We start from the raw sequence: 27,963 nt of genomic DNA, 5'->3' as shown, positions 1-27,963 counted from the left end.
AGGGGTGTGGGGTGTGGGATGCAGCTGGAGCTCCCCTCACCAAGTTGGGTGCCCTCGGAACTCTGTCTACCTGGAGGTAGCAATTTTTTAAAATTTATTCAAACTGTCAGCTCAGTATGTTGCTGCTACACAGTGGGTAAATGTTTTCCTTCAGGAGCTGAGCTTTTAAACATTTAAATGGATCAACTCTAGTCTTGAAAAGAAAAAGAAAAAAAGTGCGTTCTTGGCTCAATTGATCTCTTAGTGGACAGGATCAAGATAGCAGATGGGTCACTGGGTCAGCAGCCTTTGCAACACAAAAGTGCGCCTTTCAGCCTCCTGTCTTTCTAGGCAGTTAGCAAGGTGAGCAGGAAAGATCCTTAAGCTGCAGAGGAATTTGAGTAATCGAGCAGCTCAGGCCTCTCATTTTAAGTGAGGAAACAGATGAAGAAATAGGTGAAGACAGTGGGGTCCAGGGGCTTAGGTGGATTCTCTGAGCTCCTTGGCCTTTTTTGAAGCATGGGCCACTGCTCTTCAGCAGCGCAGCTGAGCAAGGCACACCCCGGATGACACGCTTTAATGGCAGGGCACTTGGCAATGGGAAAGGGCCTCTCTGCAAATGACACTATTTCTGGCGATTTTATCCACAGCCACTGGCTCTACTCACTCCATCATATCTCAGGGCCAGGGCCTGTGCATATTTATTCTTCTGAGTCTTGCACTTTGCTCTTTTTATTTTTACTGGCCCTGCACTTGTGTTTGTTCTTGTGCTTGTGCTCTCTTCATGCATATTGCATGAGGCCCCATGTTTAACTTGAGCTCAGGACTAAATATAAACCCCACTATCACCACAGGCACCGTAGATGTCAGCCCTTTGTCACTGTTTGCAAACTCCACCCTGAGGTCACAGGCACAGGGCAGCCTACTGCACCACATTCATGGGAGCATGGGGGAACCAGCCCCGGGAAGAAATCAGTTCTTATCACTGTTGAATTCATGTGGAGGGTCCCTGGTGTGCCAAGAGCCTTGGCCTCCAAGGACCTGTAGGGGTGGATTTAGAGGCCTTCTTCTCCAATTAATAGCATGGTAAGTGTCCTTCCTGGGCTCCACTCCCATCTTGTGGGCTACTGAAAGGAACTGGAAAGTGTCTACAGCACTGCCACATCTTCCAGGGATGCTGTCACCCCGTCCCTGAAAGAATCTGGCAGTGACTTTATGTTGTATTCCGGACCTGAGAACATGGTTAGTAACAGCAGTCAGCCTGTTACTAACAGGTTTCTGTGAAACTCCCCCAAACCCTCCTATGGATGCTGTTGTCTCCTGTTTTAAGCAATTACTGCAGTGGTTAAAAGTCACCCGCATGGTTTGTGAATTAGTCTGTGGCTTCTGTCTTGGCAGAAGGAGGGTAAAAGCCCTCAGAATCTGAGCCTCGTGACTTCTGCTGAGCTTTCCTTTCCTGCTCTGCTCACCCACACCTGTGGGTGTGGCCAATTTGCCAATTTCACTGTCTCTCAAGAACAAGGAAGATTTGAATTAGTGTTCGCCCCTTCACCCCCACCTCTTCCCTAAACAGGGTGGAATCTGCTCTGCGCTATGATATGATATCGGCTGGACTGTGACAGACGTGAAGGGGCGGCCCGTGGGGCAGCAGGACCTCTTAGACAAATAAACTCAGTCAGAGTCGAAAGCGGACACTTGCTCGGCCAGCTGAGTCAACCCAGGAGGGTGAGATAACAGAACTCGAAACCACACACTCTCTATCTTCCGAGTGGGTCTGAAATCAGATCTTTTACAATTTCCTCAGGGTCCACAAGGCCAGAGATTCACTTCTTTGAAAGAATCCTACATGTGCTGACCTCATTCTCCAAACCAGTCCCTCTTTTTCTCCTTCCCTTCCATCCAGCTATTGTGGAGCTACTATGCACAAGGCTAGCTTAACAAGGAAGACCGAAATGTACTCCTCAGAGCTCACTGTCCAGGTGAAAAAATGGAGCAAGAGAAGGACCAATAGAGAAGATGACTGGGATGCTGCTGGGGACTGTCAGAAGGTGTTTAGGAGCAGAGATGGCTTTGGCATGAATCTAGGAGAGTGGGTGACAGTAGGGAAAGAAGAGAGCCAGGAGAGGACAGGAGAAGCTCTTGGAGTGTTATGAACTTGCTCCAGCCCCAGGAAATGGAGCAGGTGGAGATCCTGAGATTGCAGGGAGCAGAAAGGGGAGAGACAATATGGCTCCCCTGGAAAAAGACCCTGGCAGGGCAGGGGCATGACAGGAACTTGCCTCCCGCGTTTCTCCCCCAGGATGACTTCAGAAAGCTGTGTCATCCTGCAGCCGCAGGGCTGGCGACTCTTCTCTGTGGCCAGCTGCCCGTTAAGCTGATTTTCCAGACAGTCTCAGCAGCCTCCATTGGCTATCCATGAGCCTGGAATAAGCCTTGTTCTTTTCCTTGGTTTTGTGTTTTCGAGTTCCCTTATGTGCCACCAAGATTTTGAAGGAGATACAGTGTGTTTGATGCTTTCTGGGAAAAGAATAGTCCTGGTTGCTGCGAAACTAGCTGTGAGATTGTTGGCAGGTTTGTTGACAGGGGTGTGGTGCTGATAGCCAGAGTGCGGGACTTTCTATGGATTTGACATTTCTACTTCTGATGGTAATCCAGCAGGGTCCTGAGGATGTGTGCTCCTGGTGCAGCTGAGCACACAGAGGATGGGGGTGCTGTCTAAGTGTGCTGGGATTTGCTGTGGGCTCAAGGTGGGGCCTCCTGATCCTCAGCGATTTGTGGTTAGAACCAGAATTTCAAGGTTGCTGTGGCCCAGGGTCCATGTAGGAAGGTGTTAGGAAACGAATTACTAGATCATTACGTGCAGAGTTGTGTGAAGCCTGTGAGAAGCTTTATCCCAGAACATAAAGCAGGATCTTCTTTCTCCTATCTCAGATGGGCAGGTAATACTGTGTTGACATAAGATCAAAGTTCACATGCCCTTTGGAAACAGGCAGTAAAGTCTACTGGCAATAAATGAGATTAAATTTTTCTTTTTTTTCTAACAGTAGCGAAGTTTTATTAAAGGTAGGAAAAGAAATTGGCTCTGCAGAGCGAGTTTGGGCCAAGTAAAAGTAGGAAAAGAAGTTGACCTTACAGCATGAGGGTTGGCTGCAAACAGAGTGGGCTAAATATTTCCTTATGTGGTATTTCTAGCCGTATCATAAGTCTAATGCATTTGCACACTGCCATGATTGCCATTATTCCGCACCCCATGTAAAGCAGGTTACCAAGTAGACCTGGTAAGAATTTATGGAGACTTATTACCCTTCCTTTCTCCATGTTACCCATTCCCTACCGAAGGAAGTCTGAACTCCATTCGTTTAAAGCCATGTATAACCTGGTTCCTTTGGATCGACAGTATTTGAGCACTAATTATGTGCCAGGCCAAAGACACAACAAATTTGTCACCTTTGTGTCATTTAGACTCTAGTAGGAGAGAAAGTCAAGACAAATAAAACAGTTTATAACATTGGGTTACGAAAAGTTCTACGAAAAATGCATAGCAGGGTCGGGGCCAGCTCACCTGCCATGGCATCCATATTTCATGCTTAGTCACTAGAGGAGCCTTTGCTACCCCCAGGCTGCCTTCCCCACCACTCCCCATAGCACAGAGACCCCTGAAGGTGGTGTGTGCCTTTGAATGATCTCTTTCACCGGAAGTCTCCAACTCCCCTTACCCTCATTTTGCCCTGTTATGTTTGTTATTGATCCAGATCTTGATGCTTTTTGTATCTTATTCTTTCCATTTGAGTTCAAGTTTCTTCTTATAGCACAGCCTTTTTGTTGAGGATTTTGGAGTAGTGATATATTCTTGTGGTCTTTGTCTGAATATATTTTTATGTTGTTGGATCTCAGAAAATGGTACCCCAGAAGTACGGGGCTTTGGTGTTTTAGGTATTATGAGCTGTATCCCACTGGAAAGGCCCAGGAAATATTCTTTCTGACTTCTTATTCTGTTTTATTTTGCTTTTATTCTCCCCTAAGACAGGCCTTGGAAACTAGCATTCCCTTTTCCGAATGTAGCTTGTAGAAACGAGAACTGTACTCTTCCCCCAAAGCCAGCCATAAACCTAGAAGTGTCATTCTAGCCTTAGTCTGCCTTTCTGTGTACGAGCTGGGTGGCTTAGTTACTTCTTGTTGCTGAGACAAAATACCTGACACCAAGTTAAAGGAGGAAAAGTGTATTCGACTCAGTTTGTAGAGGTTACAGTTCACAGTTGTTGGCTCCACAGCAGGGCAGCATCACAGAAGAGACATGGTTCATAGAGGGCAGCAAGGCACAAGTGATAATGTAGCCCACTTTCTGTCCCCTACACTCCATCCAGGCTTCTTGCCTTTTTTTTTTTTTTTTTTTTTTTTTTTTTTTTTTTTTTTTTGTCTTTTTCCTTTTCATCAGTACCGGGGATCAAACTCACAACTGCCTGCTTGCAAGGCAGGCGCTTATGCCGCTGAGCTAAATCCCCAGCCCCCCCCATCCAGGCTTCTTGCCCTTAGTGTAGGTTACTCCCATCCTCAGGGTGGGGCACCCTTAATTCTATGGAGAATTATGCCAAATTAATCAGTGGACTGATTTAGTAATCATATACCCTCAATCCCAGCATCAGACACTCTAGATCCAGCCACCTCTGAAAAGCCTCATCCATCTATGACTGCTTGAAGCTTTGGGGGGACATCTAGGCACAAGCCATGACAGTGGCTACAAGAGACATTCTCTGACCTATCTGGTCTGGTAGTAACAATAAGAAACTCCTTCCCACGGGGTCCAGCTCCATACCTGGGAGGAAGGAAAGCCAGAGACAGAGGCCAAGACAAAACCAGACAGGCGTTGCCAGCTTCCTCCTTTGTCTACTACCATTAGATAATCCAATTACCTTTCACTCAATCACACTGCTCCATGGCTTTCCATTCTTTGTCAAATTTAAGCATTAAAAGGTACAGTTTTCCCAAGGGTTTTTTGGGTCTTCATTTCTGGACAATTTCATGTCATGTTAAACTGATTACATAAATCTGCTATGCTTTTCTATTGTTAATCTCTCTCATTATAGGGGTGTTGGCTGTGACTTTTATGATGGGTGAGGAAAGAGGCATCCTGCTTATCTGCCCTTACAATTTTCTACTTTTATGTGATAATTTAACCCTATGTAGATGAATGTGGGTTAAAATTATTTCCCCTCAGCCCTTTGAAATAGTATTCCTATTGCTGAGGTAGAGTAGCTTTTTGCTAATTGTTGCTTTTAGTAGAGTGTGTGCGTGTGCATGTGCATGTGTGTGTGTGTGTGCACGTGCGCACACGTGTATGTGTGTAGCATCACCAGTGTGATTAGGTGTACATTTAATTTTTTCTGTTTTGTCTGAGACATATGTCTTCATATCTTCAAAAATGAATTCTCACTCATTCTCCCAAATCTCAAATTGTAATTAAGTTCTGTCTCTTCTATCTTCCATTTCTCCTAATGTTCTCTAATATTTTCCCATCTCTTTATCTTTCTGGCTGTATAATGGATGACCTGAGCATACATTTAACAATTATGGATTAAAATAATCCATTTGCAATTCGCATATTTCCTCTTCAGTTTTGACGATCTGCTGTAATCATTGCATACTAACTTTTAATCTCAACAATCTTTATTTTTAGAAAATTTTGTCTTGTTTTTGTTTTTCTCATAATACCTTTTCTTTTCTTGGCATTTTGATTCTTGGAGGGAATGTATTTAAGCATTTATTTAATCATTTGTTTAATCATCTCAAATACATTTCTATGCTCTTTGAAAGTAACATTCTATTCTTTTGTGTCTAATTTTCCTATTTATGTTGCCTTCTCATTGTTGCAAAGGATGAACTGTTTTTCAGGTATTGTGTAAGTATTTATTTGCACTTTAATTGAGATTGTGTATGTGGGAGAAATTTCTTGTAGCATGGATTACTAAGTATAATCTTCTAATGTTGTCTGTGTCTTCTTTTTTGTTAGTACATGATTGTAGTATTTACATTCTGTTGGAATATTTGGTACATGTCCATAATACATTTTAATTGCTTTTTCCGATCCCCTTTCCCTTTCCTACATCCCTGTCCATTTTCTTTTGAGACAGGGTCTCAAAGTGTAGTTCAGAATGCCCTAGAACTCATTATGTAGCCCAGGCTGGCCTTAAATTCGTAGCAATCCTCCTACCTCAGCCTCTAAGTGTGCCACTTAGAGGTGACAGGTGTGTGCCACCTTACCTGGATATCAACTGATTTCTTGATGATAGCTATTCTTTCTAGACTAAGATAGGATCACAAGGTTGTTTTAATTTGTATTTCTCTAATGGCCAGAGAAGTTAAGCACTTTTTCATGTATTTATTAGCCATTTTTACTTCTGAGAATATCTGTTCATTTCAGTTGCCCAGTTTTTGGTTGGGCCTACTATTTTGGGGGCCTAATTTGTTTTAGTTCTTTCTTTCTTATTTATTATGCAAAATTAATATTGTATTTTACATATAGATAGATAGATAGATAGGATAGATAGATACTTTTTAAGACAGGGTCTCACTGTTCAGGTCAGGCTGAACTTATACTCACTATGTAGTGCAGGCTGGCTTTGAACTCATGGTGATCCTCCTACCTCAGTCTCCAGTGCACCGGGATTACAGCATGTGCCGCCACGTCTGGCCGTTAGCACACGTGTGGAGTACCTGATGGTTACACTTACTGTAGGGAGTTGGTCTATGTACACATCACATCTTACCTCTCCATTTTTCTCTTTTATCTCCTCCCCTCTAACTCTCAGTCCCCTCCCCTTTAGCAAAAGCTTATTTTTCCCTTTGATTCTTTTCATCCTCTTTCCTTCCCTTCTCTCTGCTCGCAATCTCTTATTCCCCTATCCCTTTGAAAATGATCTCCTTACTGCCTATTTATCTTATATATAAAATTTGCATTTATATATAGTTTTATATTATATATATTTTGTACATGTATATGTAGAGTTTCTTGTGTGTTTGCTTGATTGTTGTTGTGTTTGTTTGAGACAGGGTCTTACTTTGTAGCCCAAGTTGGCCTCAACTAGCAGCAATCCTTCTGGCTCAGCCTCCCAAGTCTTGGGATTACAGGCATGTGTCACCATATCTCACCTGAGTTTCTTATACGTGAAACCATGCAATATTTAAACTTGTCTGACATATCTCACTTGATATGATGATCTCAAGTTGCATCCATTTATTTATGAATGCCTAAAGCTTATCATTTTTATGGCAGAGTAGTACTCCACAGTGTGTAAATACCACAGTTTATCTACTCATCTGTTATGGACATGCTCTTCCAAGATTGTTTTTGGAGACAGGGTCTTGCCATGTAGCACAGGCTGGGCTTGACTCACACCACACCTGGCATGCTTCCAAGAGTTAGCTATTATGACTCATACTGCTATAAACACAGATAGGCGTGGGTCACTGTACTACGGTGTCTTTAACTCTTTTGAGAAGACACCCTGAAGGGGAATAACTTGAGTTAGATGGAATTGCTAGTTGCAGTTTTTTTCAGGAATCCCAATACTGATTTCCCAAGTGGTTGTGCTAGTTTCCATTCCTCCCGGCAGTGTGAAAGGGATCCTTTACCCCACGGTATCCTCTCCAGCATTTGCTGTTATCTGATTTCTTGAAGATAACCATTCTTTCGGGAAGAAAGTGGAGCTTCAGCATTGTTTTAATTTGCATTTCTGTAGTAGCAAGTGATACTGACAATTTCTTCATGCTTTTATTATTCGTTTCTACTTTTCTGTGGAGTGACTATTCATTTTACTTGTTCATTTTCTGATTGGATCTTTTATTTGAGGCAGGAGTCTAATATTTTTTGATTTCTTTTTATATTCTAGTTCTTTATGCTCTGTTTGAAGACAAGCAGGCAAAATTTTTTCCCATTGTGCAGGTGTTCTCTTCACTCCATTGATCGTTTCTCCTGCTATGCAGAAGCTTTCTAATTTGATGTGATTCTACTTGTTGATTCTTAGTATTGCTTCCTGTATATCCAGGATTCTTTTCAGAAAGTCCCTGCCTACATCTATGACTTCAAGAGTCCTACCTTTGTGTTTTCCAGCAGGTTAGGTGTTTCTGTTGCCCCTGTCTTTACCAAGGATTCTTCTGTGGGTCTCAGTGGTCTAAAAAATGTTTTTGTATGTAAACTGCTGAGCTTACAGTTTGCTACACCACATAGATAAATTTGAATTATCACCCATGCAATACATAGGTCTAGGGTTCCTATCTTCTGGAGGTGGCTTTATTTCTCTACTATGAGTCCAGCCAGAAACAGAAATTTCCTGTACTACCTTGGTATCGATGGGGAGATCTTTCTACCCCATGTTTTAACTACAGAGGTGGTTCATTAAGACCCAAAATTAATGCAGAAATTCCAGTTTGGCACTCCACACGCCTCACAGGCGCAAAGCCTTGTTGAAGTTCACCTGCATCCTGCTCGTGACCTAGTGCTGCCTCAATCATCTGTGTAGCCCCTTGACCAACAGCAGCACCAGTTGCCACATCTCAGCAGTTAGAAATATGCAATCCCAGTCCCCCTCCTGCCACCAGATCTGCAGAATCAGAATTTCCATCTTAACAAATCCCCAGGTGATCTGTGCCCACATTAAAGTTTTAGAAGCCTTGCCCCAGATTACATACTATGCAACATTCATTCTTCCAAGCTCTCCCCAAGAGATGTTATAGAATCAGCTCAGCTCATGTTTCTTTTTCTGTTTTTTTTAACTTTCCTTTTTTTTTTTTTTGATCAGAGAATGTACCTTTCTGTCTTGGGATATCATCTATGAATTTCAAATCAGTTTTGTTAAAATCTTATTGGTTGGCTATATCACCAAGTTGGATGTCAGCCCTACTCATTCTTCTAAGTGAAGCTTGGAGAGTGTGGCTGGGTTGTATGCTGGGCCCTGGTTCTGTGTGTTGTGCTACAGATGCTCATTAATTATTTGTAGCTTTTGTGTTCAAACTATGGATTAGAGATGGTCTTTGGAAGTGTCTAGCTAAGTTGTATAGCTTTACTTAGTCTGTACACACACACACACACACATACACACACACACACAGACACACACACACATTTGTTGTTGTTTTGTGCCTGTAACATCCTCTGGTGTGCTGTATGTTTTTTTAAAAATCTGAGTCTAGCTCCTGGGCTGGGCTTTTTTCTTTCTTATGCCATAGAATTCTGTAGTGAGATAGAAAAAAATCAGTTGTGCTCTCAGAGTTACAGAAACTGAACAGCACAGCAGGGGCTGGTGTTGGGGTTGCTTCTTTCCAAGTTTCAACTCTACAGTTGGTTATCTCATCCCACATGGGTTGGTCTGCACATGAAGGCCTTGGAAGGGAAAGCTGCTCTTCCCAGATGTGTTGGGTAGATACACTAACTGCATCCATTCACATCCATTCACTGCATTGCTGTGTTCTGAACAAGGGAAGAGGAAATGGCTTCTGACTTTGGGGAGCTGATAAGCATGTGTTATTGAGGCATTTCCAGCCCAAACAAGAAAACCCCCAGATGGTGAGTAGGCAAGAGCCTACAGACAGAGAGATACTGTGCAAAAAGTTCCTATAGAGCATCAAGGACAAAGCACACTCTCCACTGTGTGGGGTGGAGGCACATCATTCCTTCAGTTTCCTTGTAAGTCACTCAGTTTCCCTCTCTGCCTGCTTCTGGGTTGGGACAAACCATTCTCCTTTTATCCTAGAGAAGAAAAGAGCTCTTCTGCTTTCTCCTGCCTGGGAAATCCATCACACCAACCACAGAGACCTTGGCTTTTGATGCCACTGTGGGGCCTCTGCTTGGCATAAAGAACATATCTTCCCTGCGTGAGGTGAGGAGGGCTTTCTGCTTTCTTCTCACCTCCTGTTGGGTACATCTGGCCCACAGTCCCTGATCACAGTTTGCAAAGCTTTAATTCAAACATGTACATTGTTTTTTGAATGGGGAAGGACTTAGCCAACAATAACCTTAGGTCTTTCTCTGCTCTGTTCATCTGGAGGGCATGGTTTTTATGTGAAGCTCCTCTCTAGCCAGTCTGCTTTGCTTTTTGTTTCCTGGGTAGCCAAGATCATTGCTTTTGAACCTTTGCTCCCAGCACACCCACTCCTGGAATCCCTTACCCATTCCTTTCTAAACCCTGCCCATTCTTAAATCTCCTCTTTCCCTGGTGATTTTGTATCTACGGTAATTATCCAAAACTTCACTTTTGCCCGGTACTGTTAGAAATTGTTTTCTTAAGATCTTTCTGACTTATCTCTCCAGATTTATTTAAAGCTCTTTGAAGCTACAAGGCTTGTATCATATAGCACCACAGTGGGCACAGAGCAACCCCTCACAGCTCTTCAGACAGTCTGTTGGATCCACACTCATATTGGCATTAGTTACTATGCAGTTATACCCCTGCTTCGTGAGGCCAGACTGTTGTAGAGATTCCATCAAGGAGTGTCCAAAGCTCTAGGACTACCTTCATCATAAATCGTATCAGAAATAAACTAGGCTTTCCTTTGTGAGGAAAGGTCAAAGCTCCATAAATGTCCTGACATGTTCCTCTGTCCACACCACCACCGCCCCACTTCCTGTCACCTTCTCTCCTATGTAGAATAATAAAAGGCCACATACTGCTTAATTTTCTGTTTTTGGAAGCTCTGTGATTAGCTGCATGTATTTTTATGGCTTCCTGATATGTTAATACACTTAGCATGATCGAATGATAAAAGATCAAATTTCTGATAAGACTTTTCATCTTGAAATCAACCTCACTGCCCCTGCAGTGCCTGAGGGCCGGAGCCCTGTGGGGTAGCAGATGCCTACTTGCCTGAGTGTCCAGGATTCTGGCTGCAAGTGCTCACCGTTATGCTCCCATGTGATTTTGGATCCTTACTCTTCAGTAAGCCACGATGAACTTGAAGGCCTTTTCCTAAAACCACTTCGCTTAATTCTAAGGTTCATTCTGGTGGGCAGGAAGTAGAAAGAAGTCTTTCGGAAAAATTTTCTTATGGACCATGAATTAAACAACATTTATGATGTTACTGGTCTCTTTCACCCCAGATATTTTGCAATAATCAAACTCAAATGATAAACCTGGGATCTCTCGTTCTTAATTTGGTATTCTTCCCATCTCTGACCCTTAACCCTCTTCCTCCCCTCTAGGGGTCCACATGGTTAAGTCAGTGTTACTGGCCTGCCTATCATTGCTCCTTAGCCCTTAGTCCTGGCCAAGGTCACTTCTTTTGGGTGCTAATTCCAATAAAGGGAGAAAACTCAAAGGTGCAATGTGATTTATCTTAGTAACTTGTGCTCTGAGGTTTCTGGCTAAACTTTTCCAACAACAGAAAGAATCTACCTGCAAATCTTCTATCCGGGGTTGAAGAAAATGGTGTTGACATTTTTGATTCCCTGGCAGAATGCAGATTCCATGCATTTGTTCTAGTCACTGTGCTCGGCTTCGTGCATGGTCTTTTCTCTAAGCAATGCAACGATCTGTAAGTTTGCATTAGGTAAATGAAAGAATTAAAGTTGTAATGATTTCTTGATGTCAGAATCCTGTCAGTTTCTAGAATCTCTAAGGTCTACCTCTTTTCTTCTTCTCTTATCTCTATCTTGCTTTTATTTTTGAATTTTAAAATAATTGTGCTGGAAAAATCATCCTTAGGAAAAAGGAAGAAGTAGAGTAGGAGAATGGGTCCAGTTCGAGGTGCTACAGCTGTGTGGTTGAGAATGACAGACAGCTTGGGCCTTGGCTGCTAGAAGACTTCACCTTCCTGATTGTCCCAGAAATGGCTTTCGTGTGAGCATAAACTACATTTTCCCTTTTATGCATTGTCAGCTTTAGGAAATGAATTTAACCTTTCGGTGCCCCACGTAAGTGATAGATGCTAAGGTGTTACCTCCCATAATTTTATGACAAGGACTCTGGAAATATTAGAAGACTCTTGAAAAAATAAAGTGACCTTATGAAGGTGACACTTCTGGCCACTGCAAAAACTGCAACAGTATTTAAGATGGAGCTTTCAGGTTGATCATAAATTTACATCCTCAATTTACCCTAAGACTGAGCTCTTCGGTTCTTTTGGGATTTCTAAGTTATTGGCTCCTTATACTCCACGCAACATTGATGACAGGAGCCTGTTTGCACACATACGAAGGCAGGTGGCATCATCTTTGGTTATGCCTTCCATTTGCCCTCTTCCTGCTCATATTTCTCCTTTAGCTTACAAGCATGGATCCACATTTGCTAACCTAGACCGTGTAGAAGTTGGAGTCGCCAAATAAGAAGAGAAGGAACTTAGTTTGGCAAAACTTAGAAGTTTCCACTTTCTTATCTAAAAAGGGGAAAATATTCAAGCTTTGAATAAAAATTCAAGTTTCCCCAGAAGTGCAGAAGGAAACACCAGTGGATAGCAAAAGTCATCAGATTCTCAAAACAAGACTGTTCCAGAAGGGCAACATGTTCAGGACATAATTGGGCCTTATTTTTCTTATCTGTAAAATAAGGCAACAGGAGTCCAGGATGCTTTCCTGTTTCAACAGCCTAAGAATTTGTTTTATTATTGTTGTTATTATTATTATTACACTCAATTATTATTATCAATGGTACTATTGCCTAAAGCTATTAATTTTGTTATTTTCTCTGGGAAGAATAATTTGTGAGCTCCTCCTTTCCCACTTCTCACTTCATACAGTACAAAGATTAGCAAAGCTCATTACTTCATATGCTGTAGCTGGAAAAGACAGCAGAGTTTTATCATCCCATAGATTCAGTTTGGTCTCATCGTGGCTTAGGTTTTCTCAGGTGTATGAAATGTCGTGGGAGGATTTTTTAAAATTTTATTTAAAGAAAGACTAAACAAAACAGAAAATAGGTAGAAATAATACATACTTTCAAAGAAAAAAATAAACAGTAAGAAATCACTAGTTGATGTTACATATTGTCATTTTACAAATAGTTGTTCAGGATACAAAAATGGAACATGCAAAGTGGGAATTCAAACAGTGAGACTGCAAACAGTTTTTTCAACTGTCTGACAAAAACTTAGTAACATGGTTGTCAATCATATACACTTAAACATACATGCAGTTATCCATAGCTTCATTTATGTTTAGATTAAACAAACTAAAGCAGGTTAAAATCATTCAGAACAAAGAATAATAGTATTGCTGGATTTCACATCATGACACTCCATGATCAGCACTGGGTACTGCAGTCTTTTAAAAAAATTTTTTTTAAATTTTTTTAAAATTTTAAAAAAAAATTTTTTTTAAAAATTTAAAGAAACATTAAACAAAATAGAAAATGGGTAGAAATAATACATACTTTCAAAGAAAAAAATACACAGTAAGAAAGCACTAGTTGATGATTACAGATTGTCCTCTTACAAATAGTTATTCAAGATACTAAAGTAGAGCTTATAAAATGGGGATTCAAACAGTGAGATTACAACCAGTTCTGTTCAACTATCCAACAAAAACTTAGAAATATGGTTATCAATCCTATACACTTAAACATACATGCAGTTATCCATCTCTTCAATTATTTTGAGATTGAATAAACCCAAGCAGGCTAATATCACTCTGAACAAAGAATAATACTATTGCTGAGTTCCACATTATGACACTCCAGGTTTAGCACTGTGTATTTTAGTGTCTCTTTTTCTTCAGAGTATCTGTTCATTTCATCATGTGTCATATGATCAGTTCTCATAAACTGTTTATAGATTCTCCACATGCATGAGTCTTAACATGTATTTCTATCCTTTCTATATTAGAGGGAGAAACAAAACAAAGCAGGACAAAACAAAACATATTCATATAAACACATGAAATGAAATAAACATAAAAGACCGTTGTACGAATCGTTCTACCATAGTTCCTATCTTGTCTCGTCTCTTGTTATCTCCAATAGAATTGGCTATATCATCAGACATAGTATAATTGAATATACCAGTACATAGCAGTATTAATAAAAACACAATTTTGTATATAGTATAGAACTTCAAAAACTGGCAGTTATCAAACTAGAATGTGTATTGCGGAGTCTTGTCATCTTCAGTGTAGTTGCCTATACTCTCAGACTTAATACTATCAATCATATCAGTTTTGAATAAAATCTTCTCTGCCTCATTTCTGTTATGCTGTTTTTTTTTTCCATCAGTTGTCTGCGTATCTTCTTCATTCTGTTTTCTGCTCCATTCATTGAGGCTTCTCTGCCACTGTTCCTGGAATCCTAGTGCTTTTCTCTCTCTCTAGAATGCCCTGGAGTATTCTCTGGAGAGTTGGATTGTTGGTTGCAAGTTTCCCAAGTTCCTCTTTGTCTTGGAAGCATCTTGTTTCTCCATTAATTTCTAGAGACAGTTTAGCAGGATATGTCAATCTGAGATGGAAGTTATTTTCTTTCAGGGCTGGGAATATTTCACTCCAGGCTCTTCTTGACTTGGTTTGTGTTGAGAAGTCTGCTGTTATTCTGATGGGCCTTCCTCTGTAAGTTACCTGTTTCTTGTCTCTAACAGCTTTTAATATTCTGTTCTTATATTGAATTTCTGGGTTCTTGATTATTATATGCCTGGGTGTAGCTATGTTTTGGTTATAGGTGACTGGAGTTCTGTATGCCTCATATATCAGAATATTATTTCCTTTTCCTATGTTTGGGAAGTTTTCCTTAATGATTTCTGTGAATAACCTTTGTAGTTCCTTTGTTTGTATCCCAGCTTCTTCATTTACATTCTTTATTCTGAAGTTATAGATCCTTTTGTCATCTCCTAGCCTTTGTATTATTACTGCTTGTTTCCTTGTTATTTTTTAAAAAATTTCCCTTTCATGCTCCCACATTGCAAAATTGTCCTCCAGTTTGGATAATCTATCTTTAGTTTCTTTCAAGCTGATATGCCATCTTTCCATAGAGTTTTTAATTTCCTGGTGATCTCTTTGAATCTGCTTCATGTATTCTATATTTTTTTTATATTCTTCACCAAATGGTCCTCTCCTGTGTTTGAGTTCCTCCCTTCTTCCATCTGTGTCTGCTTGAGGGGTGCTTAGTATCTCTTTTATTAATCTTCTTATATCTTGCTTTATTTGGCTAAATAGCTCACTTTTGAACTTGTCTATGAGGTCCTGAATATATCTCTTTATGTCCACTGGTGCCGTGTCTGATGTTGCATGTTTGCTCTTCTCATTCTCCTTTGTATTTACCTCTCCTGGGTCAGTGTTCTCAGGGTTGGGGCCTGGGGACTTTTTGTTGTTGCTTTCTCTTCCCATCTTTTTTTTGCTTCTTCCAGGAGGCTCCAGTTTCTTTCTTTGTTGGTTACAATTTTTCTGAAACATGCTGGCTAGATGACCCTTCACAATACAGTATGTTAGTGAGTTGCAGACAGGAACAGCATATGCTGGCCCCTTCACTCCAGATTAGTCAAGCTGCTGTGGCCTGCACTCCTGTATTACTTTGTGCTGCCTTCCTCCAGACCAGCCAAACCTCAGAGGCCCCACTGGGCCAGTGTGGTTAGTGTGCGACAGTGCTACAGAGACTTGACCTCAGATAACCTATTGGGTCTCAGCCAGGTCACGTGACCCAGGTCTAGCTCACTCCTCCAATCCCATTTGGGAACAGAGTAATTGACTGAAGTCACTGCTGCCCATTGTACTTGCCAGTTGTACTGGATCCCAGAATGTCATCTGCCATTCCTCCTATTTATGGAATGGCTCCACTCCTGTCACTCACCACAGGTTGATGCAGGCACCCTGCCAGCTCAGCTTTCCATTTGGCTCGCTGACCCCCGAACTCAATGTAATTGTGCCTCCAGTGAGTCGAAGTGGCGTGACGTCAGACGACTGGGCATGTCGTAGTGGGACCTTGGCAAGTCGTGGCAGGACCCGACCAGTCGTGGTGGGACACCCTGCAAGTTACAGTGGGACCCTGGCAAGTCACAGATTCAGCCAGCCCTGGTGGGACCTTGGATGGTCAGCAAGTCACTTTAATTTCTTCTCAGGACAAGAGAATTCATCTCCCTCTGTTTGGGGCTCCCCACTCTGTATTATGTTGAATTCTAAGTGGACTATCTCAGGGAGCTTCTGTAGCCAGTTGTTATCTATCCGCCATCTTTGCTCCTCCTCCGTGGGAGGATTTTTATTCCCACAGTAAACTAAAGGATTTTATTCTACAGAAAAGGATTTTATTCTACAGTAAAGTCTACAGAAAAGGATTTTATTCTACAGTACACTAAACTTTCTAGCCTTAACTTTTCAGTGAAGTTCTATTTTGTGTTTCCACTTATCCAAAAGGAATTTTCACTTGGGGAAAATATCTCACCTTAGTCACAGATAACCGTGATCAACTATTATATATCCAATATTATGAGTGATCTGGAAAAGTATTAGACATTACCCCAATCCTTAATGACTTCAAATTAAAACTAAAGAGAAAAACAACACAGACAATAAACACTAGGATAAGGGTCTATTTTTATGAGATGTTACAAAGCCTGATGGGAAATGTAGTTATCAATCTTAATTGACTAGAAACTCTCCCATTTGTATCTGTTGCATTGGTATAATTACTAATATTTACCCCCCTTGGCCTTTAAAAATATCCTGGTTTGTTGATTGCCTTGATGACAGAGACTAGAAGGGACTTCACACGCTAATCTAAGGGATTGAAGTCAACAGAGAAAATTACCAAACTAAGAATCATAACATGCATAAAAGAAAGACATTGTTATACCCTTGGTGTAATTTAGTTTGGACAAGGCGATTCCTCCCATCACCTGAGAGATATGTATGGACTCCTCTTGTATATTGGTTAATCTAATGTAAAGTGTTTTTTCCTCCAGGTTCAGGTTTTGATCTTTGGGGTAGGCTTAGTCTGTTCTGACACATGCCAGATCTTTCATGTATAAAGAGTAGATGAAGGAACAGCCTCTGAGGAATGAACAAGAAGCAAACATTAGAGGCTTATGATGTCCACAGAAGGAAAGGGGTCTCGAAATCATCTCAGATCAACAACCAGGCTTTAGCATCTACTCCATTCTGGGCACTGGACTTTCAGCCAACAGGGCAGAAAGAATTTTATGAGCATAGATCAGAAGCAGGAAGTATATAAAGCATGGGAAGGCACCAAGCAATTTGACATTGATGGGAAAACACAAGGGTGAGGCAGCGGGTGGCAGGAAATGTGGCTGCGGATCATAAACATCCTGTTTTTTATGTTTGGAAATGAAATGGTACCTCAGATGCAGCATGTCACGAAGCCTCTGGTTGCCTGACAACCATCACCTCTCCTGCATGATGATCTGTCATTCAGTGTCCTGCTGATCTCTGAAAACCTCTCTGCTCCTGCCCATGCTCTCTCCAGATGGCACTATTCATATTCTTGGGTTTAGCTGTGTTGATGAGACAGACTATGGAGATCTAGGACAAAAAGTGCTGGAATAGCCAACCTTGGGTAGCTGTCCCCATCATTGGTGCCACTCTAGGTGCTGCAGAAGAACTGAGGTAGCAGGGACAATTGATTAATGTGGTCAAGGTTAGGGAGCTGGTGTTCTTGCAGTGTGTGGCAGTTGCTGACAGTGCTGGGCTGGCACCTCACAGCCTGCTGGTTCCTTCGGTTGTTCCTCCTGTCAGGGCACTTGGGTGCTCCCGAAGACCATGGAACCCAGGCGGGAGTGCCACTGCCATGACCCTGGATCTTGAATCCCTGCCACTGCCATGACCTTGGATCTTGAATCCCTGCCACTGCGAACTGCAATACACAAAGCAGGTGATATTACGCTGGCGGTACAAGTTCTTGGCAACAGCAAGAGAGCAGTTTGAAATGAGCAAATAGAATTGCCCCAAAATGCAAAATGTAAAGCTAGCAAGGAGAACTGTCTTCAATCATGTGAGAAGGATGTGCCAACAAAGATTGTTTTCAAATAAGAGAATTATGAAGGAATAGATGACTAAGAACTTTTAAAATCAAAGGCAGATGTTTGTTTCCCAGTTTGCTAGAAATAAGTGTTGAGCATGATACATGCAAGAAATGTCTCCGCCGTTAGGCCCAAGGGAGATTCTTAGTGCTGTGTAAAAAATTTCCCCTTTACCAACTCATTTGAAGGTGTTTCTTACATTCTTCCTCTTTGCTCTCTCTTTCAAGAGTCTGAGCAGTGTTCATCTGGTGAAGAATCGGGGGACTGTGGTGACATATTCCCCTCTGCTGATGACTCTGGAGATGAAGACTACACTGATCAAACGACAGTGTGGGGCTATAATGCTGACTCCGGTGATGGGAAGCCCATTTTTCTGTCCAAAATGTCTCAGTGAATATGTCCCGGCCTGGGCTCTTGGAGGCCATATGACTGCAAGTGTGGTTAACTGTGACTCTCCCAGGAGAGAACTTTCCCTTTTAACACCCTCCTTCATGATGTTTCACTTCATGTTCCCTGGTCATTTATGTGAGTGCTACTCTAAGTGTTGGTCTCTGATGACTTGAGTGGTTGGGTCCAGAAGGTAAATCCATTACACACTCCGTCCTTCATGGAGAAAGTCAGGTTCTGACAATGTGCTGGGGAGGCAGGGCAAGCTCCCCCTCTTGATGCGGTGTTGTGACCATTGCCAACAGCCATCTGTCTGCAGACTGCACTTTGAGAACCACTGACACACATGACTGCCACTTATATCATCCTTACAATCTGTGCAGCTATAATTATCAACCTGTCCTCATGTTCAAAAAGATTTACTTTGAGACAGTTTAAATTTATAGAAAAATGACAAGCATGGGACAAAGGGCCCTTGCATGTCTTTCATTCAGAACCCTTTCAAGTTCTATCTGTGATGGGCTTGTGTCAAAGGGTCTAATTCATGATCACATTATCTAGTCTCTCTCCATCCAGAACTTTCTTGGAGGTTCGTGCCCTTGACTTCTATGGAGATTGCATTTTGTAGAATAGCGCTTCACTTGTGCTTTCCCTCTGTTCCTCATGATTAGACAGACTGAGTCATATATTTGGGGGAGAAATATCACAGAAAAGATGCAGTGGCCCCCTCGTTGCACCCCAACAAGTGGGGTCAATTTGTCCCATTACCAGTGGTGCTAACTTTGATCCCTTAGGACAGTGTCCTCCCCCACCTCCAGGATCAAGTCACGGTTTATTTTTCAGTACAAATTATGTAAATATCCCATAATGCTATTCCACTTTTACCTACTTGTTTTAGTGCAACCATAGATGTTGCCTGCTGAAATTGTCTCTGCAATCTTTACCAATGGTAATTTTCTAATTATATCATTCTATGTTTATTAGTTGTGATTGTCTTGAGCAGAGGAATTTCCCCATCTTCCATTTTGAAACTCAGTTGTTTATAAACAGTTTATTATAATCTATTATTCAATGGGTTAGAATCCTTTACTATCATAAACTATTCTGATGATCAAATTGACCCAGATTTTGGTACCTGGAGTCCTGTCAGATAACTTCCATGTCTTTTTCACATTTGGTTGTCCTTCTTTGAGCAGTTTCTTCACAAGTCATCCCAAGACTTTCATATTTTTCCTCCCCAGGTTCTGGACCCAGTTTTCTAAGGAGCTTTGTTTGCTTTTCATGGAGAGCAATATTTAGAAGTCAATCACCGGGTGCTAAGTGTGCTTTACCTGGAAGTCTCAGTGCATGAAGCCAGGAAAATATGTTTCCACACATACTGCCATGCACACTCACACAGGAATGCACATGCGCACAGCTCTGCATCCCTATTCCTGCCTGTTTCTCTGGGTCTCATTTTCCATACTATACTTATTGGCTTAATCCCCTCTCTGCAGCCATTCTCCTGACTACATGTTGCTGCCTAATGCCTACTGGGCTGGATTAGGACAGACAGGAAGTAAGCAAAACTGTTGTTTGTTAATTAGAAGAAAAAGCCAACAAAGGCTAAATTAGGATTACTTGAAAAGGTTACTCTTCTATTCACTGGTGTACTTCAGGATTTAAACTGGAGACAGCCCATCCGCCAGTATGGTATGTACGTGGAGGGAAAATGGTCTTAAGCACTTCTAAGTCTATTTTAGGACTCTAATCCCAGCCCAGGGGGTGGGAAGAGGTGGTACCTGTGCATTCTGCAGTGTGCTGCCGCCGTGGCTCTAGCAGGGCTGTCAGGGCTGGCTTTAACACTGCTAAGTCAGCAGAACACTTGTCAACTGGTCTAGACATGCATCAAGCCTAACGAAAGAATAAGAAATGAACAACTGAGCTTTCAGTTCTACAAGAGGTCCTACAACTCACCTTGTCATACAGGACAGTCTGCTTGATTTGTCCCACTCCAGCACTAGTGAAGTCCCCCTCCCTTATACAAATGGGCTTATGCATGCAGACTCGGTTTTCGATACATTAATGTGATTATCACCATCATACTTGTGAAGGACCATATTCTCCTGTCTTCACATGCGAGAGCAAAATCACCCTAGCTCCCAGAAAAAGAAGAGACTGTGGTAGGGCTTCCAGACCTTCTGGATGCCCACCTACTGTGTGCAGCCCCCAGGGAAACCCACAGCCCAAGTCCCAGTGCTAGCAGACAGCACCATATTGTGATTAAATGCAAGGGAACAAGGGCTCTTGCTTTGATCTACATTAAACTTAGCACCAGGAAAAAATTGGGTTACTATTATTATATTGAGTGTTACCTAATCTTGAGTTCACATTTCCTGTCACATGGTCACTGAGTATTTGCTATTTCTTCTCTGATCAAATGCAAGCTACTTGAGGGCAAGGGGCAGGATAGCACAGTTATGTAATCCCCGCAGCATCTTGCATTAATAGTTGACTAATAGCTGGTGACTCAGGGTTTGCCTGTTTCCAGCTAGACCTTCAACTGTAACACTGGGTGAGGGCTCCTGTCTTTTTTTTTCAGGGTTTCAGTCAACATCTTTTATTACATTTTAGCCAGGACTCAAATCTGTAACCATTAGCAAGAGAGACGAGGCAGTAAAGCTTCTTCCTATTTGATCTTCTTTCCCTCTGTCTTTTCTTGCCCCCTCCCCTGCCTTTAATTAATTAGCTGGCAGAAGGTGATGCAAGAATAATTCTCATTTTGGTGGGCAAATGAGCTGGATGCTGAACTATGCTGCTTGAAGTTCAGCGCTGAGAAGGAGGATATCCAGACCCATGATTATAATCAGGGCTCCAGTCAAAGGTCAGCTTAAGATACAAACTTTCTGTTCAACTTTGAGCCAATTCCCTAAGCTCTCTGGATATGATTGTTTGCATCTGTAGCACAGGAGGCTGGACTTCACGATCTCTTCCCATCTGTGGTTCTTCAGGCATGCTACTTTGACCTTATATAATATTACAAGTCATGCTTATATCCTGAATAGGAGCACAGAGATGGATAAGGAGATCCGTGAAAGCAGGGCCTGTGAGAACCGTTCTCTAGACACTAAAATTCAAGCTTCTGTTTAGCGCTGGGTTTTTAAATTTCAGTTATGAAAGAAAAGGAGAAACCACTGGAGGACGAACCACAGTAAGACTCGCGGCAGAGGAGCTGGGCTGCTTACCTCTGCCTCATTTCTAGATCACAGAAATCCCGCAGTGAGCCTCTGCTTTCCTCTGGGAAGAGCTGCAATAGTGTGACACTTCTGCCCTCTCAGAAAACGTCATTCTTTCCGATTCTGGTCCCCTTTTAATAAAGCATAACAGCAAATAATTCAAGCTAAGCGACCTGGTATCTAGATGTCTTGATATTTTTCTTTTTTCATTCCTGGAAAATAGAAAAGAATTTTCCCCATGATTTCTCATCTTTCTTTTTGCCTTAAGATTTTCTGCATTTGTTGTAAACTCTTAAATCCACTTTGGAAATGATCTGGAAATAATGTTAAACAACAACAGCACCATCTGTATAACAGGCTTTGTGTTACAGTCAAGGAAAAATCAAGAGTCAAAGAACCATAGCAGTGAGTGTCAGAATTAGAAGGGACAACAGAGACTCTGTAAATGAACATTTTCCAGATTGCAGTTGCAATACCTCAGTGGGTCCAGAAATGCATTTAATGAGTTATAACCAGTATTTTAAAAAATGATATGAAGCAGAATAGAAAATAACAGGGTACATTATATCTAGTAAAGGTTTGTTTAATGAATGTTTTGTTCAGACAAGTTATTACATGCTTAAAATATCAACGCTATTAAGCTATGAAAATAACTGAGCACAGAGGACAAGAGCATTTATTATAGTAAGCAGGATCCTGTGTGGTCATGTATTGTGATTTCCTATTTAATTTAGATATAGGCTTTGGAAAAGCTGCAAAAAATAATATATTAAATATTTATTGAGTTCCCAAAATATCTAAGGAGATATGCAAGAATAGTTCATTAAATCATTAGTTATTAGGCCCCATAAAGATATTCAGTTTGTAATTTGAAATAATCTAAAAAAGGAAATCTCTAGACTTAGAGGGTTTCAATGGTGAATTTCACAACACATTTAAAGAAGAAAAGAAAAATTTTACATGATTTTTTTCGGAAAAGAGAAAGGGAGGTAACACATATGAGGCAGTTCTAAAGTGACACAAAACCAGACTCAATATGGCTGACTCCAAACACAAAAAGTTTCAACAAAATATTAGCAAAAAAAAAAAAATTCTAGCAATGTATAGAAAGAATTTTTGGGTGTGATGGCACTGCATATAATCCCAGCACTCTGAAGGCTAAGGAAAGAGGTTTGCTGTGAGTTTGAGGACAGCCAAGGCTACATAGTGAGTTCAAGGCCAGCCTGGAACTACACAGTGAGACTGTTTCAAAAACAAACAAACACACACTCAATATAATTCAATATAAAGCAGAAAAATTACATGACCGTATCAGTTCATACCAAAAAGCATTTGAAAAAATCCAATTCTTGCTCATGATACCCTTCACCCCCAAAAACAAAATAAACACAAAATGAAACTCTCAACAAATCAGGGTTAAAAACAGTTTTTCTCAACATGACAAAGAGTGGCTATAGAAAGCCTATGAGTACATTATATTTAATGGCAACAAAAACTGCTTTTCTTTTAAAACCAGTAACAAGACAAAGATGACCACTCTTTGCACTCTCATTCAACATGACACTAACAATTCTAGCTACTATAAAAATGCAAGAAAATAACTAATGAGCAAATAGATTGGAAAGGAAAAAATGAAACTGCCTCAGGTGACAATTATTTTCATTGACAATCCTAAGTAACCTACAGAAACACTCTTAGAACTAATCAGTGAGCTCAGTAAGTTTGAAGGGCAAAACAAATCCATAGACAAATATCAACTGCATTTTTGTATACAAACAATGAAGACCCAACAACTAAGATTTAGAACACAATTCAGTTTAAACTCACACCAAAAAATTAAAATACACAAAAATTAAAATATATGTAGGGGTTGCTATGCTGAAAATAATAATACTGATGAGAAAAATCAAAACAGATCCACATAAATAAAGAGATACATTATAGTTATGGGATAGAAGATTCATCATAGTAAAGATATCAATTCTCTTCAAATTGATCGATAGATTTAAGGCAATTTTGATCAAAATCATAACACAAATTTTCATACACAAAGATTATTCCATGGTTTATATGAAAAGATACAAGCCCTAGAATATCAAAAAATCTTGAAAAAGAATAAAATGGACAGAGTTACTTATCTTATATTGGGTCTTCACTATACAGCAACAGTAATCAAGGCAACATGATAATATTCAGGGAGAGGTATGTACATTAATGGAGCACAATAATCCCTTGTAGGTATGTCCAACTGCTTTTTGACGGATGCAAATGTGTAGAGAAAGACAGCCTTTTCAACAAATGGTACTGAAGGACATGGTCATCAATAAGCAAAAACATTGAGCCCAACCTAAGCCTCTCACCTTATAAAAAGTTAACTCAAAATGATTTATTTTTAAAATGTTAGACTAGAAAAATTTTTAAAGAAAAATATATAATACCTTTGGGATTTAAGCCTAGGCCCAGTGTTCTTATACTTGTTATGATCCTATAAAAGGAAAATCTAACAAAGAGTAAAAATTATAGCTCTGAGAAAGTTCATGCATGGAGGATGAAAATACAATACAGGTAAAAAAATATTTTCAAACGACACATCTGACAAAGCACTAGTACCTAGAATGTATAAAAAACTCCCAGAGCTCAACAGTGAAAAATCACTCCCCAAATAATTCAGTGAGAGTGAAAAGACATTCTACCAAAAATTTATAGGTGGAAAATAAGCTCACACACAAAAAAATGCTCAACATAATTAACTATTAGGGTAATGCAAATTACAAACACAGTGAGACCTTTCTACATACCCATCAGAACTGCCAACATAAGTATTAAGGACAACACCAAAAGTTAACAAGGATGAACTAGGAACTGAATACATTATTGATGGTATGGTAAAACTGTACAACCACTCTGCAAAATTGTTGGACAGTTTTACATAAAAGTAAACATGTGAGTACCATGCAATCCAGCCATTTCACCCCTGGGCATTTATCCCAGAAAAATGAAAATATATTTGCATAAAAACCTATACATGAATATGCATAATGCTTTAATTCATAATAGTCCCAAAGTAGAAACAACTCAAGTGCCCTTTTGTATGTTACTTCTTAAACAAACTGGAACATCTATGCAGTTAAATAGTCCTCAGCACTGAAAAGAACCAACCACGGATACATGGAACAATTTGTGACTTTAGGAAAGCATGCTAAGAGTGCCCCAAAGTTGTATTCAGTTATGATTCCATTTATAGAACATCCTTGAAATGACAAAATTATAGAGAAGAAGAGCAGACTAGTGGTTGCCAGGAATCAAGGACCATGCGGAGGGCTGGGATGGGGAAAGAGAGGAGAGGATGGGAAGAGATGGAGCAACCAGAAAAGACAAACTGAAATGCTGCATATTTGACTGAATTAATGTTGCTTCCAGCTTGTGACATTATAGCTTTGATCGAAGTTACTGTGGGAGAAAACTGGGTAAATAGTACCTGGAGTCTCTCTGTATTATTTCTTACAACTGTATGTAAATTAATTATTATCTCAAAATCTCAGTTTTATTTGTTTGTTTATTTATTTTGGTACTAGAAGTCAAATTCAGGACCTTTCACTTGCCAGGTAGGCGCTTATGCCGCAAAACTGTATCTGTAGCCCCTCAGCTTTGTTTAAAAAGAAATATGAGGACTTTCTTTTTGGGATTAATTTGATACAAGTAAGTGGGATAGAAATGTATAATTTTGAAAAACACCAACAACTGAAAGAGTCTTCATAGCTTGATGATAGTGGATGTCTTTTTTTGTTTGTTTTTGGTTTTGGGATTGAGCCACAGGCTTGTACATGCTAAGGAAGCATTTTACAACTGACACACATTCCGTAGGCCTTTTTCTTTTTATTTTGAGACAGGGTCTTATGAGGTTGCCCAGGCTGGCCTGAAACTTGCAATTGTCCTGCCTTAAAACCTCCCAGAGTAGCCACAAATGTCTTTCTGTATTTCCTTTGACAGTTGGCTAATCACAACCTTGTGCACAGAAGCACAATATATTTTTGTGTATCATTTTTAGACTAGAAGTTGCTTTGTTAAGCAGTTTAATTTATATATGTGTGTGTGTATATATATGTATATATGTCATATATGTACCACTAGAGACAACTCAGGTGCAGTTCTGTGAAACATTCTTTGTGAAAGGAGCTGATAATGCTCCTTGCTAGCGTAGCTGAAACAGAAGCAGAGGCCTTTTTGCGTAATCCAGGTTAAATGGTTATGTTTCCCCACACATCAGTCTTGCTTTTGTCTTATTTTCAGGATTTCCTTCAGCTGCATCAGTGAACTTAGGAAACAGGAGCCGTGTACCATGCGCGTTCTAATAAAGATGCTCTTGCCTATACCTTTGAAGCTGAGGAAGGAAATGCATCAGGCTCTGGGTATGTGGTTCTTTACTTCCGGCTGTCCACTTTGGGCAACTCCCTTTTTTTTCTGGTGCTGGGGGTTCGAGGTTGAATCTAGGGCCTTGTGCTTGTGCTTGTGCTTGTGCTCTACTATTGGGTTTCTTCCCCATGGTCCAGCAACTGCTTTTCTCTTTGGTTTGTAGGTTAACATGCAACAGGTTTGGTTTAAGTGCAGCTTCCAGCCACTCCTGTCAGAGTTCACTGTTGCTCAGGGCTGAGGTTTCAGCTGGAGACTTGCATCTCTGTGACCCCCATCCAGAGAGATACTGGAGAGGCTGAGCTGAAGAATGAGCAACAGAACAAGATTCTGCCTCAACCACTGCAAGCACAGTGTCACCCTTCACTGCTGCTCTTTCCTGATTAGGACAATATGTGTGCTGCTGACACAAGCTTTGAGGGAAAAAATGCCATTTTGAGGCAGAAAAATGCACAAATCAAGAGGGGCTTTTCAGGCAAAAATACTTTTTCTTTGGTTTTTCTTCTTAGTGTCTCTTACCTCTCTGTGAAATAGAATGCATGAATATTGCAAATCACTTGGAGAATTCAAATTAACATGGGCTTATTGTATGAGCAAGGACATAAACCTATTTCAAAGAACTTATGCAAATGTACAGAGGATACCTCAATGTTTGGTTCAAATCTGTAATTGACTCATGGTATATAATTAAGAAATTAATTTTTGATAAAATAATGTTATAAATTATAGAATCAGTGAAATTTCACCTGGCCAATTTCCCACTTACTTGGGACCAAGATGGCACCCATAAGGTAATTTAGATGGCTCCAGAAATGAGCCCAGTGGAAGCTGTAACCAATTTCATTTTGTCGCTAACTTATCAGTGAAGGCTGTGATGGTGTGTGGTGTTTCCACTTTTTCTCAAAGAACTGAGTGCGTGCTGTAATACCAGCCCTCCCTTGGCAGTGCAGAATTCTTCTTCTTCTTCTTCTTTTTTTTTTTTTTTTTTGTCTTTTTCCTTTTTATCGGTACCGGGGATCGAACTCACGACTGCCTGCTTACAAGGTAGGCACTCAGGCGCTTATGCCGCTGAGCTAAATCCCCAGCCCCCAGAATTCTTCTTTGATACATTGGTCTTCACAGGAAGCTTTGCAGAACCCCTCAGCACTGAGATTGGAGTCTGCCCCACATGACAGACCCACCTTCAGCCCCTGCTGACACAAGCTTTGAGGAAAAAAATACCTGCAGGGGAAGGTGATAGAGCACAAAAGATGGAACATAGGTGTCCGCTTCTCAAGGTGGCCACCAGCGAGGGAGGGTGTTCTCAAGGCCAAGAGCCAGAGCTGTTTGGGATAAACCCCAGTGTCCCTGGTCTGCTATGGTGCTTCCGGCTTCTTGAACTTGCTAGGCCAGAGAAAGATGAGCTGAGATCCTGCAGTTGGCAAAATTCCCGGGAGCTCTTGAAAGCTGCTTCCTGGGGACTTAGGTTTGGAATACTGCTCGATTCAGCTCAGTGTCTCTGTCTACAGTGAGCATTGCCTGCTTGTCAGGCATAAGGAGGACTGGGTGGGCAGGGGACAAGCAGTGGTAGGAAATAAGCCCAAACCAGTAATAACCTCTTTCCTCCTAAACAAACTACTGTTAAGAGTGAATTGACTATAATTTCCAGAGGGCTTTTGGCTATCAGCACTACAATTAGGGAAAAGAAAACTCAACCAACAAAAATATATCTAAACCACAGACTAAATCACCACTGTGTTATAATTCACCCTTCCCCAAAGGCACTATTCAGCCAGAAATGATTCCTGCATGAGACCATGCTGGGAGAGGTTTCTGGACTCTCCTCAGGTCTAGCGAGATCCCAAAGGATTGATGCGGAGTAGGTCAGCACTGGCGGGTTGTAGCAGTTGGGTTTGCTCAGGTTACTCCCAGACACACTGAGAGCTCCAAGGTAATGAATAATAGCAGCCTGATGCATTCCCAAAATTGTCCCGGTTTTGACCATAAATTATATGGCCATTAAAAAAAAAAGCAACTGAAAATAACCTCCTGCCTCCAA

General features: G+C 40.9%; 1 long non-coding RNA gene across 1 annotated transcript; it reads left to right on the top strand.

The window, feature by feature from the left end:
* The first annotated feature begins 900 nt into the window (after positions 1-900).
* Positions 901-26,869, top strand: LOC134472644 (uncharacterized). The gene is made up of 3 exons (XR_010042536.1): positions 901-1,065; positions 25,806-25,924; positions 26,092-26,869. It is a non-coding gene; the product is annotated as an uncharacterized LOC134472644 (long non-coding RNA).
* The last annotated feature ends 1,094 nt before the right edge of the window (positions 26,870-27,963 follow it).

Source organism: Cavia porcellus, unplaced genomic scaffold (genome assembly GCF_034190915.1).
Source record: "Cavia porcellus strain 051 isolate PalLab524CR breed Dunkin Hartley unplaced genomic scaffold, mCavPor4.1 scaffold_24, whole genome shotgun sequence".
Taxonomy (NCBI): domain Eukaryota; kingdom Metazoa; phylum Chordata; class Mammalia; order Rodentia; family Caviidae; genus Cavia; species Cavia porcellus.
Note: the sequence above shows the minus strand (reverse complement) of the source record. Positions and strands in the feature narration are given on the sequence as shown.